The sequence below is a fragment of the Emydura macquarii genome, unplaced genomic scaffold (assembly GCF_026122565.2).
Source record: "Emydura macquarii macquarii isolate MOO-44397 ecotype Brisbane River unplaced genomic scaffold, CSIRO-AGI_Emac_v2 contig_2636, whole genome shotgun sequence".
NCBI classification, from domain to species: domain Eukaryota; kingdom Metazoa; phylum Chordata; order Testudines; family Chelidae; genus Emydura; species Emydura macquarii.
In genome coordinates this window covers 41941008-41960738 of record NW_027132773.1, presented here as the reverse complement: position 1 = coordinate 41960738, position 19731 = coordinate 41941008, and positions in this window count along the sequence as shown.

Sequence of the window (19731 nt, the reverse complement as noted above, 5' to 3'; positions counted from 1 at the left end):
CAGGCAAGTCCTAGAAGGTGCACACACACAAGATTCTTTTAGAGCTCAAGTGAAAGCAACTTTAAAGCTGCACAAACCTCGTTGGGCTGTTGAAATAGTTTATCTGGCATTCTTACATTTTAAAACCATCTAATGTTCTTAACTGTAACGTATTTGTAAGTGTTTGTGCAGTGTCCCAAGTCCCTAGGCGTGTGCATGTGCTGACAGGGAAGCAGAGCAGTACTTTATAAATAAATGGGCATGCACTTCAGTTTTCACTCTGGACATTCTTTCCCCTCTGCTGATTAGCTGTTCACTCCAATCCGCTCCCTCACAGTCTCGTCACTTCAATCTGCCTTCTCTGCTCTTTTCCTCACCTCTTCTCCTTTCATCTATTCTTCTTGTCCCCTGCCCACCCTTCTCACATCTTTCTGTTTGTCTGATTCCCTGCGACTGAAAGTCTTCAGCGCTGTAGAAGAGACATGACATATGCCGCCATCCCATTGTTCAGTCTGCTTTTATATTATATCCTTTCCCCCACACCCATTGTCTGTGTTGTCTATTTAGATTGTAAACTGTTCAGGGCAGGGATTGTCTGTTACTATGGACTGTTTGCATGGTGCTTGGAACAATGGGGCCCTGATATCAGTTTGCGTTACCCCTAGAGGTATCTATGTACTAAATTATATTATTAATAATAATTAAATCATATGCTATTACTGTGTCTTTGAATAATATTCCCACATGTTGATTCAGGGAAGCACTTAAGCACATGCCTCCCTCCATCCATATTTGTGACAGAATTTAAGTCCATGCTTAACCTGAACATCGCCTTCAGTGGAATTTAGCATCGGCTTTAAGCTAAGCAAATGCTTATGTGCTGCTCTGAATAGACGTGCCAGGCCCTGGAGATGTCAGCAGAAATTCTACCTGCAGAATGACACCGCGTGATGGGTGCTGATGTACCACCATGGAGGGCGTGTTCTAAATACCAGGACAGATCAAATAGGATTAGCTGAGACACCACAAACACTGTGGTAAAGTGTGGAGCCAGGTGATAAATTTAATTTGTTACACACCTCCTCTGCACTCACCCACTAATCCATCCCAGGGTTAATTTTAACATTCCAAGCTTTTGAGAAAATCTGCCTGCTAGAGAAATGTTTCCTTCCTCTCTCCCTGACCTTCAACCTTCTCGTGCCTCATACCCAGCTATGAAGTGTAGGATGTGCAGTGTTCAGTCTTTGATCCATGGCAGGTTTAAGGTATGATTACACGACCATTCAGTGACAGAACCAAGAAGGCCCTCAGTTTTCAAATGGGGTCTGATCCTTGCTTTTAGCAGGTGCTAGCACAGTCTAGGGTCTGGCCATGACTGACAAGTAGGTGAACAAAAATACAGCTCCACAAAATGTGGTGAGCCCTCTGCTCCCATTACCACTATGCAGGAATGGGGCCTAACGCTGCAGTTGGTGCCAGATACAGTAGAACGCTGGAGAAAGAAAGTGGGTTAGTTCTTAATTTATACTAGTTTCAGAGTTCACCATTGCCAAATTTTACTCAGCTGAAACCTCAGGGTAAGAGCAAAACTACTCTTTGCTGCATGCTGTGAGTTGCTGTACTACTTTCTATTGTTAACCTTTTCTGTTCATTAACAAAGTTGTTTTCTTTTAGGGTTAAGTAAACATACATGGTCAAATATCTAGGAACAAAGAATGCTTGCCATATTCACAACATGGGGTACTATATCCTGGAAAGCAGTGACTATCCAAAGGATTTTAGGGGTCGTAGTGGACATACATGAGCTCCCAGTGCAATAAAGGAATAAAGGGCTAACACAATTCTTAGATATATGCACTAGAGAGTAGTGAGCAGGAGTAAGGCAGTGATTTTATCTCTGATTATGACATTGGAAAGACTGATACGAGAATACTGTGTCCAGTTCTGGTTTCCTTTCCAAAAGGATGTTTAAAAATTGGTGATGGTGCAAAAAAAGAGCCAGAAATGATTCAAAGGTTGGAAAAATAACCTACAGTAAAAGATTTGAGGAGCTTTGTTTAGTTTATCAAAAAGGAGACTGAGGGTTGACTTGCTTACAGTGGAGAAAATAACAAGTTACTAAAGGGTTTTAAGTCTAACAAAGAAAGGCATAATAAGAACCCATGGCTGGGAGCAAAAGCCAGTAAAACTCAAATCAGTAACAAGGCACAAAGTTTTAACTGTGAGGGTGATTAAACTGGAACAAACTACCAAGGGATTCTCTATCTCTTGATATCTTTAAATGAAAACTGGATGCCTTTTTGGATGATATATTTTAATCAAACACAAGCTATTAGGCTCAGTACAAGGGCAACTGGGTTAATTTAGAGCCCCGCAGAGGACAGAAATTTCATTTTGCAAAGGATGTCAAGATTTTGACATTTGACTTTATTATCAATCTGAATGAAACCCCAATATTTCAAAATTCTCAGTGAATAAAATGCCAAAATATGTATTGTTTTGTTTCATGTTTGCCTTTTTTTTTTCTTTTTTTTTTGTATTCTAGTATAATATATAATGTTTTGTTCCAAAACTGTGGAAACAGGACATTTCAACATTGTCTGAACTTCTTTTATTCCAGTTAGTATTTCACTTTCACCAGAACTGCATATTCAGACAGAATATTGTTCCATCAAAGTTTCTCTAACTAGTTCTAGTGAAGTTCTTTGGCCTGTGTTATACAGGAGGTCAGACTAGTTGATCTAATATTACTTTCTGGACATAAAATCTTTGCATTTATGAAAGTTGCAAACTATGTTTGCCAACTGGTTGGTAATAACTTTTGTCATAATTCCCTACTTTTGTAATGTAAATCATTCACTGCTGTTCTACCAATAACTGTCTAGACACATCCCAAGTTATGCAATTCAGATTTCTTGTGTAATAGTTAATTGCTTTCAGATAGTTACAAGATTACTGACAACATTCAATTGCAGATAGAGGTCAGTATGTAACCCTTAGCTATTATCATTTTACAGTTGATTAACATATGAAGATAAAAATATTAAAAAACAGTTGATAAGTTCCAGTTCAGAGCATAGCTACTCCATCATGTGACATGTATTATGTGAAATAGAATACAGTGTTACAAAATAGACTATATATGGTGTCATGAAACAATGTAAGTTAATTTAGATTTGATTTTAGTATTAGCAACACTATCCAACAGTATCCCCCTTCTGCAATGCTGGGCATGAAGATAAGACTTTTTACTTATTGGTGTCTATGCAGCTGATCTTTGAAATGTCCTTTATTTTATAATGTCTTTTCAAAAGTCTGGATAGCAAATGAATAGTGGGGGAAATGTAAAATTTCCTTAAACTTTGTTCATTGGCTTCATTTAGTTGGCTATTTGTGTGTTATGAGTGCCTATTTAAAAGGCTACTACTAAATCAAGTTTAGCTCACAGTTTAGGTTGTGTAAAACCAAGCCTTTATAAAAGCCTAAGAACTGCATCAGCCTTTTCCTAGGAAGTTCTTTACATTCTCTCAGACAGATGTTTTTAAGCAAATCAGCACTGCCTTAAATTTTTTAGCAACCCAGACACTGGAGCTCTATGTTCCTGAAGTGAACCTGACATCTTTCCAGCTGAGAGGAATACAATTGGGAAACAAATAGCATGAATAGTGAAAGTCAAAAGGATTATGAAACATCTCAACATAAATAATAAACATTATTAACAACCTCCTGTGTTCAATAATTATGAATCATCTCTTAAAAACTATGATATTTTAAAAATGTACATTTGAAGTTATTTTGACTTGTCTTCTGTTTTTGATCCTTTGGTGTGCATTAGAGTTATGTTTGCAAGCTCTGTCCACAACTGAGGGCTACAATTTTACTTGTAATTAAAAAAAAACAAAAAACAAAAAAACAAAGCTGTGCTTCCCACATAGTCACATGACACAAGGAACCAGAGCTTTAATAAAACCACCAAATATCACAAGTCTTGCTGTAAAATGAGGAACACTGGCAGCCCTGAAATTAGTAACATAGGGGAAAAATTGTTTGTTTTAATGCACATGATTAAGTTGACAGTGTCCTTTAAATAAGTAGAACTTTTCAAATTCTGCTGTTCCCCCCCCCCCCCCCCGAAGTTATAAATTAATATCTTGGAGAGCTCTTCTCCCCCTAAACCAAGGAGTATATATGTGGAGATTCCTCTCATCATTACATGTCCATCATAGGACTTACCTTGAAAGAGGGTGTTTGACTTTTCAGCTAAATACACCAGGATTCAGTCTATGACTTGCCTGCCAGAGTTTCCAGGAGATGAGCATCTAAGTTCCTACACTGAAGCCACATCCCCCCAAACATGTGGGAGTGTTTATATATTCCAGAAGATGTCACCTCCCTTAATATTATCATGTGTTAGAAGAAAAAGTGATGTAGCATTTCTGTATGGGATCTATTTTTACAGTCTGAACTAAAACCCATGACCTAGATCTGGTGGTAAAATACTCAGCAGCCTCAATTTTTGTCAAATTCTGATCCAAGTAAGGCAGAGGCCAGGGAGATAAAGGGAAACTGACTTGTTTAGTTGCCAATCATTTCTTCAGTGTCATGGCCTATCCCATTTGTCAGATTAAAAAGACAGAGCTGAATAACATTCATAATTCCATGCTTCTTTAGTGTACTCAGTATTTTTTTTAAAAAACATTGACCTAGGATGTCATTGTTTTGCTACAAAACACTGTTTCCATTGAAGGCACTGGGCAATCATAACCCCAGTCAAGTTATAACCCAAATGTAATCATGCTTTCACTGTCGCTGGTGGAATTATGTTGAAATAAGGAGCAGGTTATTATTTCTATGGACAGTTTTGTAACAGAGTTCAACAAGTTGGGTGCTTTGTTTCCCATTGCAGGGTGTAGCCTCTTTCTTATGCACTGCAATCTACACAAAGTAGTATCACAGTCTTTCTTCAGCTATTACACATAAATATATATACATCAATGTTAGTCTCAAAGAGCCCTACACTACTCTACACAAATCCAGGAAACTCCATGACTTTGAACACTTTCACCAGGGGCCAGGGTTTGACTCCTTTCCCAATAGAACAACAGGAATCTGTCCTCTTCTCCACCCCAACAGAGCCTGCAGGTTGTGTGTGTATCTGGAGAAACTGCATAGACTAGGCCATCCATGTGGGGGCCCTGGCCCTGTGTAACACACCATATCAGTGAAATTCCTGTCAATAATTGATAACTCTAACAATAAAACCTCTGGTCAAAGATGTTTTCTCTGTGGCAACATCTACATTGCACACCACCCTGCAGGATATAGGATATGTGTAGCTACACACCTCAGGGAAAAGCAAACTGCAGCATGCATCAATGAAAGGCTCTCATGGGGGGAGGCAGAAGAGAAAGGCTCTGGTAGCCACAGCCGCTCCCTGAGTCGGGGAAAAGCTCCACCAGTGGAACTCTAGACCCCGAAAAATAGCAGTGTCAAAGGGGGAGGCATGGCTCGGATACATAGAGAGCCATGTAGGGTACATCTTTACTTTACTTGTCTAAGCAGTGCCTCACTCTATATTTGTAGGATGGTGTGCAGCATATATACCCTATATGATGCCACAAGGAGTTTGCAGTGTAGATTTACCCTGTGTGTGAGTCAAGCCCACCAATTGTTTAAAAAGACCCTGGTGACAGCACATGATAGGATGCCTGATTTCCCACTTTTCTTTTCTTTTTTTAAAAACAGGTTTATTTGATTCGCACAGCGAGAAACCACTGCTAACAAAAAGCATCATAGTTCATAGGTTGATCAGAGCACATGAAACAAAACTCAAGCACTTCACATTTTGACCTCTTGCCATGTGTTCCAACTGTTTCTGACACATAGTGGCAGGTTTCAAGGTTGAGAGACATGAAGAGGGGCCCCACTCTGCAACCTGTATTTGCTGAAGAAATTTTTGCCTGGGTTGGGGATTGTTAGGGCGCTCAAGACTTTGTAACGTGAATCAGCTAAGCTTGACAAGTGCGAGGCCCTGAAGGTAGTTGCAAGCTTTGCTAGTAAAAGTAGCAAGAGTTTAGGCCTCTTGGGAACCAGACTCAGAAGCTGCCCTCTGAAAGGCCCCAATTGGAAAGAGGAACAGTCTTTAAGCCTGGAAAGTCCCTGAGATGAAAATAAACATCTGTTGACCATCTGATCATCAGAATAATGGCTGTTTTAGCATTAAAATTAAGTAGTGTCAGCATTAAGACTAACCTTTTTGAAATAAACAACTAACATCACCTTGTTACGGAAAGTCCCTAATTAACCACCAATAGACTAATGGAACACAAGGATAAGGCCCAATCTCCATAGGGATTGAGATATATGTCATCTACCCTTAGCTGAGGTAAAAAGGTATAAGAAGACCTCGTAGCCCTTCCCTGAGACTCTCCGTGGATCCGTGGAAGCGCTAGTGGATGCCTCGGGCAGGACGGCTCCCTGGTCACCACTAGCTTAATAGAACGAAGAATGGGTCTTCTCATTCTTGCATTGGTAAGCGCCTTCCTTCCCACTTAGGTAGACCAAGATGTACGTGTAAGTCCTCTTGGCCTACTCTACCTAGACTAATGGACCCCCAAGTGTATATCGCAGTGGGCGTTCTCTTGGTGGGTCTCTGTCTTGCCCTTTTAATTACTAAGTGCTGTTGTTGTTCCGTTAATGATAATAATAATAATAATAATAATAACTGTGGACATTTTCCCCTGATGTGAGATGCATGTGTCTACCTGCTGAGTGTTACTTTATTTCTTTTATGTGGATTGTAGTCTCATTATACTCTTCTTAATGTGGGCAATAGTGCTAGAAGTCCTGTGGCATGGTTGCAAAGTGGATGAGGACCTTTTGGTGTAAATTGCCCATCCCTACGTGTCATATATTACTTTCTGCTTTCATTCTAGATTGTGTTCTTATTTTACTCTTTGTGCTTGGATTAACGCTGGAATTTTTGTGGCATTATTGCAGAATGTTCCCTGTAACTTCTCTGTTTCACTATCTCCTCTAATAAAAATAAGCTAAGTTTGAACCATTTTGTCCGTTTGCTCCTTCCCGCCACCGAGATACATTACGAACATTACAGGGATTAACGGGGCAGAGAGCTGGAGCTGGGCCCTCTCAAAATGAGAAAGAGATATGACTGGGCTCCTTTGAAAGCCACCTTCCAATGCAGATCCTGTACAAGACTTGTTTTCAGGGGTTTGTCATCAGCTGTTGACCCCCACAGAATGTGGCTCAGTTTTACATCCCACATGGGTGCACCAAATACCCGTCCATCTGCCCCTAGTATAGAGCCAAATCCAACAGGAGGGCTTTTACAGAGTGAAGTGGGACAGTTGATGACAAGCCAACATTCTGTCTTCCATACACTATTATTATTAACTATTTCTATTGTTGCATCTCTACACATGCCCCTCAGGTGTCATCCTCTGCAGGCACAGCTATCTCCCCAGTCATACTGCACTGGATGGTTCCTCATTGGAACTGCCCATTGCTAACTCCTCTGCAGAGAGTTAATGGCTGGGTTCCACCCACTTCCCCAGGGAACTATCTTCTGGCAAGCCACCACACCTACTATCTTAGCTCATAATTTGCACAATTCGTGAGGAGAGAGAAGTCCAGTCTGCTTTTGCTGGCTCAGAAAAATGTATGAAGCAAACAGTAGTCTAGGTAAGCTCTAGAATACCTGGCCCAGAAAAAAAGGAATGCAGAAGAAATCTAGAGACTAGAGAAGTAGTGAAAAGAGAGCTTAGCACATCAATTGGGTAGAGTCATTATGACAGTTGCTGTGGCTGTGGGGTCGGAATGTGGATCTGTCATATTAAGACCTAGGTTCTATGTCCACCTTTCACCACAAATGACCTTCTGCAGCCTATCTGGTAGTGCTTTAAAAAAAAATAGAAGGAATGATAGTTGCCTCTCTTTGAGGGAAGGGCTATGAGTCCCTGTTCAATAGTAAAGGATTTGAAGTGCCACACAAAAATAAACATAATGAGAAGGGGAGTTTAGAACTCATGACTTGCTAGCACCCGGCCCAACTGTATCCAAGCCAAAGGATATTGTGTAATTGTCCATCACATCACCTGATTCACCTAAATGGAGAACATACTACATACTCTGCAACAGGTGGGAGATCTGTCTCTTTTGCACCAAAAGGAGTACAGATGTTCCTCTTTTCTGAGTGAAATTTAGTAAGATACTGCATTGACTTGCCAAGGAGATTATCCACCAAACAGGCAAAATATGGGAAGCAACATAGTGAGCTTTCCACCTATGCTATCCCCAACAATATATCTCACTTCTACTATGCAAGAGCCACCACTAATAAAAAACATTGATGTAGTGCCTTGCATCTTCAAAGTACTTTGTACTCTATTTGAGAACTATAATATTTAATATAGGGTGAGTTAAGTTTACTCGTTATGGCTCATTCAGTCTTCAGCCTATCTGCTGAGACCGTCATCAGTGTAAGTGATGACAGTGGATTCTGTGATATGAACATCTGACTATTTGCAGTTGGGTTCAGGCCGGCAACTTGTTCCATACATGCCACGAGATAGAATATGGGTAAATGTAGCAAACAGTCACTCCCCTTGGAAAGTGGAAGAGACTGAGACAGTTCTGCTGCTTATGCAGTCTGACTTTCTATGAGGTGCTGCGGTGCCTTCATAATCTACTAGGGACTCAAATGTAGTGTATCCCATGCTGATAAGTGTTGAAGGCGTGGGGTTCCTGCCTTTCCTGTAGATATGGAGAATATCTCAGTATATCTTTAGCCTCAATATGGACTGGCGACATGATGCTGCAGAAGCACAATGCAAACATTGGGATGTACTGATGCAATAGTTTCCTCCCAATGAATGAAGCAGTAAAGCTGGCAGCTCTATCATACTATAATGAGCTTGGTGCTTAACTGGGTGAATAAGTGAGGGAGTCTGTGCTCAGAGTTTGCCACCAGCCCTCATTTGCAACGTCTCAGTCCAAGAATCTTGCTTCTCTGTGATTATGGCACATGAAACTCTGAGCTAGGAAAAATGAGCACACCAGAACAAGTGTTTGAGCCGACTCTAGGTGGAGGGTTCTTTAAACCATGTGTTAGGTATTCCGGGGATGATTAAATATTATTTTGATATGTGTTGAAGACACCTTAGAAGACTGGGCCCTAATACAGGGTCCCTGGATCCTTGAGATCCTGGCTCAGTTTTCTGAAGAAGCCAGAATCAAAGAGCCACTGAAAAATCAACTATGTCAGGTGTGGAAGAAGATCAAAGTGCCTGTTGGTGTGAGGGAGACCGGTAGGAAGAATCCATCTGACAGATAAGGAAAAGAGGCTGCATAGAGAAGGGAGCAATCCACTGTTTTCTGGAGGTCACTGACGATTTGATAGATTCAGTCCCCATTTGGACGTACCCCACCTCTCGTGAAATTTTCCTCCCTGCTTCAAAGTTGCAGCATAATGGAGCTATTTGAGATCACACCTTCACTGGTACCTCAACTGGATGATGCCTGCCAAGTTCTCCTTACTCCCAAAGAAGAGACAGCCTCACCATCCATGACAAAAGAAGAGGTGGTGATCACTCTGTATTGCAGTTAAGGTGGCCTTAATTATTGTTTTGTGCTCCCAAGTTTCACCATGCAATAACTTTAAAAAAATGCTCAGTATTTTTCCAACTGAATAAACAAATCTACTGTCTCATTGTCTAAGCGCTGAAAGTCTGTTTGCCAATATTGCAAAGGAGGGGGTCCTATCAGCTAATTGCCATCCTTTCCCTCAGACAGGCCTTGTGCACACTCCAGAGAAGGAGAGAGATTCCTGCCATAGAGGTCTTTGAGATTGGTTCTTCCCATGAAAAACTCCCTCTGCACCTTCTTCATAGTATCGTCCCTAAGACTGCAATTCCAAATTCATGGAACTACCCAAACTCCAATGTGTTATACCCAACTGGGGATTGTCCCACCAATATTAGATGTACAGAGGGTCCTTTCTGTATTGAGCCTTTCTTGCTACAGCAGGAAGAGGTCAGCCACCTCCACAAACCCATGCCCACTTCCTTGAACATTCAGATCCCCCATTTTGGAGATGAAGATCTCTGGCTGAGGTGGAGTCAGGATGGTGGATACCTCAGGGCTGTGCCAGAAGAACATACCTTGTGCCCCATAAGGCTTACAGAAAGCCATGTGGAGAGTTAATATAGACCAAGGCCCCTCCATGTTAAGAGCAATTCATTTGTCAGGAATCCCAGAGAAGACAGCAGCAGGGGGGAAAGCCATGACAACATGGTGCCAATGAAACCACCCTGTCAGAAAGCCTGTGGGTAGACAAGTTTCCCCCCGAGCTAGCATGGGGTTACAGTCCTCCTATAGATTTCTTGGGATCTGATTGCTCTGAAATGCTACCCATATGACTTCAAGAAAAGTCTGTGACAGGATTGCTATGGAGTTTTCCCCCTTCCATGTCCTCTTCCCATGGATATTTCAGGTACATGGTGACCTGAGCGTTGAAGACAATGCCCTCCAGCTTAAAGTCTTTTATTATGAAAAGGAGGATTTTTCCCATCTCCACCTTGTACCAGGCAAAACATCTTCTTCACACATACATTGACAAATGAAAAATGAAAGTCTCCTGTTTGTTTTGTCTTCCCCTTGAGAAGGTGCTTTGCTCTTGCAAACAAAACAAGGTGAAAGACCCCAAGTCACAAGAGAGAAGAAGACTGTGAGACACCATTTTGGCAGCAGATAAAGAATTATTATAGCTGAAGAGACATTATAGCTAAGAATTATTATAGCTGAAGAGACATTTCAAACTATGCAGGACAGACACAAAGAAATATATTGTCAGGGACAGCCCTGCACATCAAGGGATGGAACAGGTGACCTCATAGGTATATAACAACTCTGACTTCTATTTTTGTGAAAAACATGGGCCAGATCATTAGCTAGTGTACATCAGAGTAGCTCTCTTATGGTCAATGGCATTACATTGATTTACATAAACTGAGGAACTAGCCCTATTCTTTTAGTTTAAACCATTGACATATTTGTGTATCATAACTATCAGTTATGCCTTGAGTTGTTCCAAAACATAATAATAAAATAGAGAAAAACCTACACCACTGACTTTTTTCCTAGCAGTAAAAATAATGAAAGGGTGCTGTAAGTCATACTGCAAGAATGTAACAAAATAACGGCAGATGGTTATTGTCCATCATTTACTGCAATTCACTGCTGTTTATAACAATTTTACAGGCATAAAATTCATTATCTTAATTAATACTGAGTTTTTAAAGAGAATCAGATGATAAAAACATCCTAAGTTATTACAAATTTGATTTTTCCCCCAAAATGTAGTATGATTTATTAGCAATCTTAATTAATTAGAGAGACAAAAGAAGAAAACTATTAGCTAGCTATCTGTCCGCAGTTTAAGTTACCTATGATTGTGCTAACTGTAATGACACGTTTGGTTGTGTTATCACGGGTGTTGGTTGAACCTGGAACACAAGCATCAAAAAAACCTGACTGTAACCTGACTGTAATTTACATATTTACATAAGTATCTTTATCAAATACATTAATAAACTAAAATATAATTATATATATACAACCCAGTATTCATATTGTTTGGCAGTATCATAATTAAGTTTTACACAAACACACACATACACATAATGTACACCCATATATGAATAGATATAGTTGTATCTATAATATACTCTGCAATTAGGATTGCCAACATTGTATTTCAAAAATAAGGGACTGGTTTTTTAGCATCCCCGCCCCACCCCTATATTACCATTATTAATTATTATTATTATTATAAGCAATACTCATCTACATTCACCAGGGGTATTTCTTGATGCTTTTTGCAGCTCTCAGCAACTCCGGATCTCGTTGTACAGAGATGAAGAAATCTTTGCAGGATAGAGTAGGAGGGGGCTCGGCCCAGCAAGGGAAGTGGACACAGTTCTGTGCAGGTGGTTTCGGCTGCCAGAACCAGGCTCCCTGCCAGCCTTTCTCACCCACTGCTGCTGCTCTAGCAGCCACTAATCAGAAGTGATGCTCCTCTGCTGGGGACGTTGGCAGAGTCTCTGCAAATGGGGAGGCTACATCCCTGGATTACTGAACCCCAGACAGAGCCCTGACCCTTTAGCACAGCTCCAGGGCACACAGCCCTGTCCACTTGCCCTGCCAGACAGACCTGACCAGGGAATTGCACGCAAAGGCTGGAGTAAGTACTCCCAGGTGTTTCTTTCCACTCCACTCCCAAGTCCTGACCCTGGCCCTCCAGTGCTGCACAGGGAAAGCAGACAGGATCACACTCAAGGGCCAGGGGCAGGAGGGGAGTGGAAGGATGCACACGAGTACTGGCCCTCTGCCATTGAAATATAGGATAAAAGGCATCCCGTGCTGATTTCGTACAAGACTGGCAATTTTCTATTTAAATAAGGGATGTCTCTTGTGATACAGGACTATTGGCAATCCTAACTACAGTATATACATGCACACACACTTCTGATATACAGCAAAATGGTATATATACACTGGGGTGCATATATACACACCACACACTCCACTTTAGCAATCATTTTTTAACATGTATGGTAACACATTTGAGTAGCACTACATACAGTATGTTTTATTATTTCCTAAACTTTGCCTTAGCAGATGTGCAATTCATAGAGAGCTAAACAGACAAGACACATGATGTGACTAACTTTTGCTGAAGATGCCATTAAATATATAACTGCATTTCCAAGCAGCAAGGTCCACTGACAGTTATATTCAAACGGATACACTGACAAGTGGCATGCTCTGGAACTGTATTTAACTTATCAATGTGCAGACATACCTGTATGGTGAGACAGCTGCTGTCAATAACTCCGTTAGTAGGAAGGGATTGTTGCAGAAGAGCCTGCTAAGTTAGCTCCTTATTCACAGAGAAATCTGGTTACTGTAGCAACCCTGGCTGGCCAGTCCTCTAAGAGTCCATTGATCTTTCATCGGTCACAAAGAAAGAAAAGAAGGTTGCAGAGACCTTTTAAATTCCCTGGCGGCAAAGCTGTCTCAAGAGCTATAGAAACATAAGAACCCTAGTGGCCAAAGATAACCCACTTCTTCACATAAAGCACCAGCCTAGAGACACCCTTTCCACACCAGCTCCTGCATCTGATCTCTTTCCCCAAGACAATAACTGAGCTCAGAGGAAATGTATCAGGTATATATTTGGACAATCCAGGAGAACAGGTTTAATTGAGAAAGAAACCTTGATAATGAGCCTTCGCTCCAATGTCTCCAAAGCTCTCTGCAAACGAAAGCTAATCCTCACAACACCCTGTGGATTTAGGGAGGGAGGTATCATTACTAAATCTCCAAAACTGAAATTCTTATAGCTATTTATAAAATACACTGACAGGCCAGGAGTCCACTCACAGGATGTGGGCTTGGGAATGTGGACCTAAAGGAGGATTATACCTAGGGGGTGATCCAAAGCCCATTCAGACTAATGGATGTCTTCATGTAGGTTTTGGATCATGACCCTATTGGGCTAGAAGAAGATCATGTGGGATAGTATATCAGTGCTATTATTTGCTATCAGTGCATTATTTCCATCTATTTCTTTGGGCCCAACTCCCTGGCTAGGCTCCTCTACCACAAGCACAGAGCTGCTCCAGCATCCTGCTACTCTCAGACTGGCACTCCAGGTCTGGGGCACCTCTCATGAGTCCACTCTTTCAGGACCGTGATGCTGAGCAGACTGAGCAGCCCCTAAACCACAAGCCTTTTGGTATTAGGATAAAACCTATTCAAAGAGGTAATCATAGCCCCAGGCTAGGGGAGAATGGGAGAAATAAAGCTGCTTCCCAGCTATCCTAGGAAACTTCTACTTCCCCAGGAGGCTCCCAGGAGCATGATGAGTTCCCCACCGCGCTTCCTAGGGGCTTCCCCCTGACCCTCCATTACTGACTTTTAGAGTTAGTCAGAAAAGAGGGGCAGGAAGGGACAAAAAAAAACATTCACAGGATTTGACTTTCATTTTCCTAGAGGTTGAAGCTCTCCAACCAGCTCTACTTACTTCGATGTTGTTGTTCATTGTCTGGCCTCCTGACAGGACCCTTCAGCATCTTGCCATGCTTCTTCTCTTCCTTCCTCAAAGCACTGCAGTTCACTCTCTTCCCACCCAGCAGATTCCCTTCCCTTCTTCAGTCTCCAGTCCCCCTTCCCACTCTGAAATCTCCCTAGTCACTCCTTCATCTAGTGTCTCCCCTTCCCTCTGTTCCCCTCCCTCACCACCATACCCCGTAGTCTGTCCTCTCCTTCCCCCAGGTCCACAGCCTCACTCCCCTCCCCTCATTCTCTCTGCTCCCTGTCTCAGTCACTGCCCTTACCCCAAATACACCTTTTTTTCTTCTCCCTGCTCCATTACTCCCTTTCCTACTCCTCCCTGTCTCTCTCATATCCTGCTGTTTAACCCCTTCCCGTTTCTAGCATCCCTCCCCCATCATGGTCTCCCTTCCCTAACTCCCTTTTTTTTTCTGCCCAGCTGGTAGTTCAGCATTCTCCTTGCAGGCAGCCTCACAGGATCTGCCCGGACAAGGAGGTTGGGATAGACAAGGCAGAGAGACAGCCACTTCCTGCCACTCACCTGCAGAGCTGCCAGGACAGGGCAGACTCTAGTGGTTAATGGGATTGGGCGGGGGGACAGTGTGAAGCTCCACCAGATGCACGGATAGCAATGGGGCAAAGAAAGACACTCGGGGGTGTTTTGCAGTCTTTGGAATGACCAAGACACTGCTGTCCCTTGGCATAGCTGGAAGCAAGACCCTCACTCCCTTGTGTTTTCAGTAGAAAAGTCAACAAGGTTTTCTTTTAAGTTTAGCATTTAAAAATACTAAAATCATCCAGGGAAGAGAGAGCAGAATTATAAACAGGCTGGTCCCATCATGGAGGGTGTGTCCCCTGCTTGCGGTGCTGAATGCCGTCACTCCCTGTAATTACGCCCGTGCATCCAACACACGCCTCTCCTTTCTGTCCAAATAGGCACTTAGGCTTTCAAGATGATATTGGAAAGGCTGAAGCAGGACACTCCCAAGCCATCTTTGGCAGGGACAGCAGCAAGATCACAAAGGACAGGCAGCAACTATACACAAACCCCTTCCCGACTGCTTCTGGCAACAGCTTCTTGTGGTATGTACTCCAGTCCGATGTTGCCAGCTGTAGACCAGCTTCTTCCTTTCACTGTAGTTGCCTTCAGCTGCCACGTGCTCACACAGACTTCCCCTCCACTCTCTACGGCATTTCAGCCAGATTGTCTGCCTTCTCCCAGAGAAGTCTTGGTCATGCCTGAGAATCAGGTTTGAAGTATCTAGAATTGAAGGTTCAGATTGTCAACTCAGCTTCTTCACCTCACAGATAGAGACACTGCATGCCATTCAATAAGGACAAATGCAAAGTACTCCATTTAGGAAGGAACAATCGGTTGCACACATACAAAATAGCAAATGACTTCCCAGGAAAGAACACAGCAAAAAAGAAATTTGGGAATTTGGTCATAGTGGATCGCAAGCTACATATGAGTCTACAGGGTAACGCTGTTGCAAAAAAACCAAACATCATTCTAGGATATATCAGCAGGTGTTCTGTAAGCAAGACATGAAAAGTAATTCTTCTATTCTACTCCAGCTCAGGCCTTATCAGCGTGTATTGTGTCCAGTTCTGGGCACCACATATCAGGAAAGATTGGAGATTGTCCAGGGAAGAGCAACAAAAATGATTAAAGATCTAGAAAACGTGACCTATGAGGAAAAAATGGGGAGAAAATGGGTTTGTTTAGGCAAGAGAAGAGAAGATTGAGGGAGGGACATAACAGTTTTCAAGTACATACAAGTTTGTTACAAGGAGGAGGGTGAAAAATTGTTCTCCTTAACTTTGAGGATAAGACAAGAAGCAATGGGCTTAAATTGCAGCAAGGGAAGTTTAGGTTGGACAATAGAAAAACTAATTGTCAGGGTAGTTAAGTACTAGAACAAATTGCCTAGGGAGGTTGTGGAATCTCCATCACTGGAGGTTTTTAAGAGCAGGTTCGACAAACACCTGTCAGGGATGTCTAGTTATTATATACTCTTGCCTTGAGTGCAGGGGACTGGACTAGATGATCTGTTGAGGTCCTTTCCAGTCCTTCACTTCTGTGATTCTATGGTTGTACTTTAAGTGAATATGGTTTGTCTGGGTGAGTTCTTGAAAACACAAAAGTGCGTAGACATGTGAAAAAGAGCATGTGCCCATCTGAAGATGTCAAAGTCTCATTTATTTTGCATGGACGTCAATATCTATTCCTGGCTTGCCTGTATTTCACATCTCAAGGTACATATTTTCCCCATAGACTCCTTAGAACTAGATGGGCACAAATGTGCTGGAGATGATTCTCATGAACATCCTTTTAAAATTCTGCCATTTAACTGATGGAAGAGTTTGAATTATATCCCCACCCCTGATGGAGACTGGTAAATCGTTCCTGGTAGAGAGGAATTATCCATCAGGGTCAGGGAATTACTACTAAAGAGCAGGTTGTTTACCCCTGGAATGCTCCTTAAAATAGCACTAAGTGACAAGTCATGTCTGAGAGGAGATCTAGACTTCTCTCACCATCCGCCTTCTGGTCACACATGTCGGTAGATCTGGGCAAAATTTTTAAACTAAGCTTTTTTAACCAAAAATATCCAGATTCAGTGACTGTAGCCGGGAGGGCTGGTTCCCCTCTGAAAGAGGCCCAGAGGGAGAATCAAACCCACCCTGGCTGCTAGAGCCCAGAAGATCACCTGACCGGAAGCAGGGAGGCGGGGCCAGGCCTTCAGACGCCGGACGGGCACCACCTGACCGGAAGCAGGGAGGCAGGGCCAGGCCCTTAAAACCCCGGCCTGCAAACTCAGTCAGAGGGCGACGGCCGAGGGAGAAGGACGCGTCTCCCTGGAGGCTCCACACTCAGACCGGGCCTGAAGCTCAGGCTGAAGGGGAGAGGCCCGTCTTGACCCCAGACTGGGGACTGACAGAGAACCCACCGGAATTCCCCATTACCTGGGAGTCGGACAGGAGCCCCCCTGAGTCACCTGCTGCCCGGAAGTCAGAGGAGGAGCCACCTAGACTACCCACTGCCAGGGACCCGGAGAACCTACCGGCCCTGCCGGCAGCCTGGGACCCAGAGAACCTACCGGCCCTGCCAGCAGCCTGGGGGCCGGAGGACCTAGAGGAGCTCCCCTCCGAGGAGGAGCCCATGGAGTTGCCGGAACTGCCCCCCGTGGACGAGGAGGGCCTGGTGGGACTACCACTTGCCGGCGGCCCGGAGGAAGCAGGTACCTGGGGGTACGGGGAGGAAGGAGCCCAGGGACAGCCCTAAACGGGGGCTGAGTCAGAGGCAACCCCGGGCGGCGTGTTGCGGCCGGAGCCCCGCCGACCCCGTGGCAAACGCTGTTGCCACTGCCAGGGCCCTGGGCTGGGACGCAGTGGAGAAGGGTGGGCCTGCGTCCCCCTCCCCCCTTCCCAAGCCCCCGAGAGAACCTTACCCTCCTCACCGTCGCCACTGCTAGACTGGTTGTTTGTGGCCTCACCAGCCCTGCTTCTGAGCTGGGCGCTAGACTGATTGTTTGTGGCCTCATCAGCCCTGCTTCTGAGCTGGGCACTAGACTGATTGTTGGGGCTCACCCGCCCTGCCTAGGGCCGGGGCGAAAGACTGTTGGCTCGCCCGCCCTGCTTAGGGCCGGGGCGAAAGACTATTGGCTCGCCCGCCCTGCCTAGGGCCGGGGCCGGAGGAGTGGTCCGCCCCCCCCCCCCCCCTCCAGAAAGGGCTCAGAGGGGAAACCCCGACGCTGCCCCAAAAGGACGCGTTTACAGTGACACTGAAACTTTTTGTGAGTTTGTGTCAGTTTCACCAAGTTCTTTGGTTAAAACAAACAAAAATTCCAAAAGTGTCAAATTGTTTCAGCAGTTTCAAAATAAAAATGTTTTAATTTTTCATTTCAGAATGATATTTTGTTTTCAAGTTTCCTTTAAAAAAATTACAGTATTTTAAAATGCTGAAAGCTGACATGAAACATTTTATTTTGGCTGAAACAAAATATTTAGTTCAGCCCCAAATGTAATTATTTTGACTTTCTTTATTAAAAAATTTAAAAAATAATTGCTTTTGTGTCAATCTAAAACCATTATTTTAATTGCCAGGGAACCAAAACATCATGTATTTGCACAGGTCAACATATGGGCACCATGCTATAGTATATTTATAATTCATGAACATGTTATAAACATTCCCAGTTAAGGGAACTTAATCTAAATGCATTACCAAGTGGCACTACTTCATGTATTGGTCCTGTTTACAATGAAGATTTTTATGTTTAAGGTAAAACAAACAGATTTTTGTGTGTATATTTTACTTTCCTGCACCCAGTTCAAGAACCAAATAACCAAAGTTAAGGGCTGTATTCTGCAAAGTACTGGCCACTCTGGTTCTAATCCAACAAAGTAAATAAGCACATATGCACCCGTGCATGGACAGTCGTACACACAGTGCCTGTTCCACAGTCACTGGATGTCTCCTAAAGCCACGCCCACCACCCATACATTTGCATCCTTTTCATCTCCCATTGCATAAACACCCTGAGTGTGCAGAGCCACCCACTTTAGAAACTCCTCTCTCACATCCTGAAATACCCACACAAGCATTTGTGCCCACACAAGCTTTTGAACATCTAGTGATAAGCAAGTCCTTACCCTTGATGTCTCCTTTCCCTCCCTGTAAAATAGAGGTATTAATATTTACTGCCTTTTCAAGTTGTGGTGAGAAACTTAATTTATGCTTACATAACACTTGGCAAATGTAAAATGCTAGATAAGTGATGACTATAATATTTCTACTTAACCGTGCCCTTCTTAGAGTGAAAAGCCACTACGAGGCCTATGCACCATTTAAATACTACTTTGATATCTTATGTGAGATGCAAGTTATGCATTGGCCATGTGATAGTCTTTTGCACAGGGGACAATTCCACCCTCCAGTGTACAGACCCCTTGCAATGCCATCTGCACAACTAAACCCCAGCTGATTCAAGCAGATTTGGCGTCATTTGAGAAGGTATTTGGTTGGATTCATAGAATCATAGATTAGAGTTGGAAGGGACCTCAGGAGGTCATCTAGTCCAACCCCCTGCTCAAAGCAGGACTAACCTCAGCTAAATCATCTCAGCCAGGGCTTTGTCAAGCAGCAGCTTAAAAACCTCTAAAGATGGAGATTCCACCACCTTCCTAGGTAACCCATTCCAGTGCTTCACCATCCTCCTAGTGAAAAACCTTTTCCTAATATCCAACCTAGACCTAGAGATTTTCATTAGATTAATCTCTTCGCTAGATTCCGCAGCTGTAAAGCTCACAAACCATTATATGACCTGCCTCAAACTCCTATGCCAAGTCAGAGTGTGGGAGAGCGATATAGTGTCCGGAGCTGATGTCTGTTTTGTAGAGGGAGTTTGGTGAAGAGACACTTTCTTCGTAAACAGAAAGCGTTGATCTCTGAAGTGCCCCAGAAGGACCCTGCTGTAGGGACAGAAATCCGGTTTCTCCAAGGCACTCCAGTTATCAGCACAGAACTCTCCATCAGCAGGAAACAGCTTGTACTCAGCACCATGAGGCACTGGAACATGATCAGTAAGCAGGACATTACTAGTGGTAGAGCAC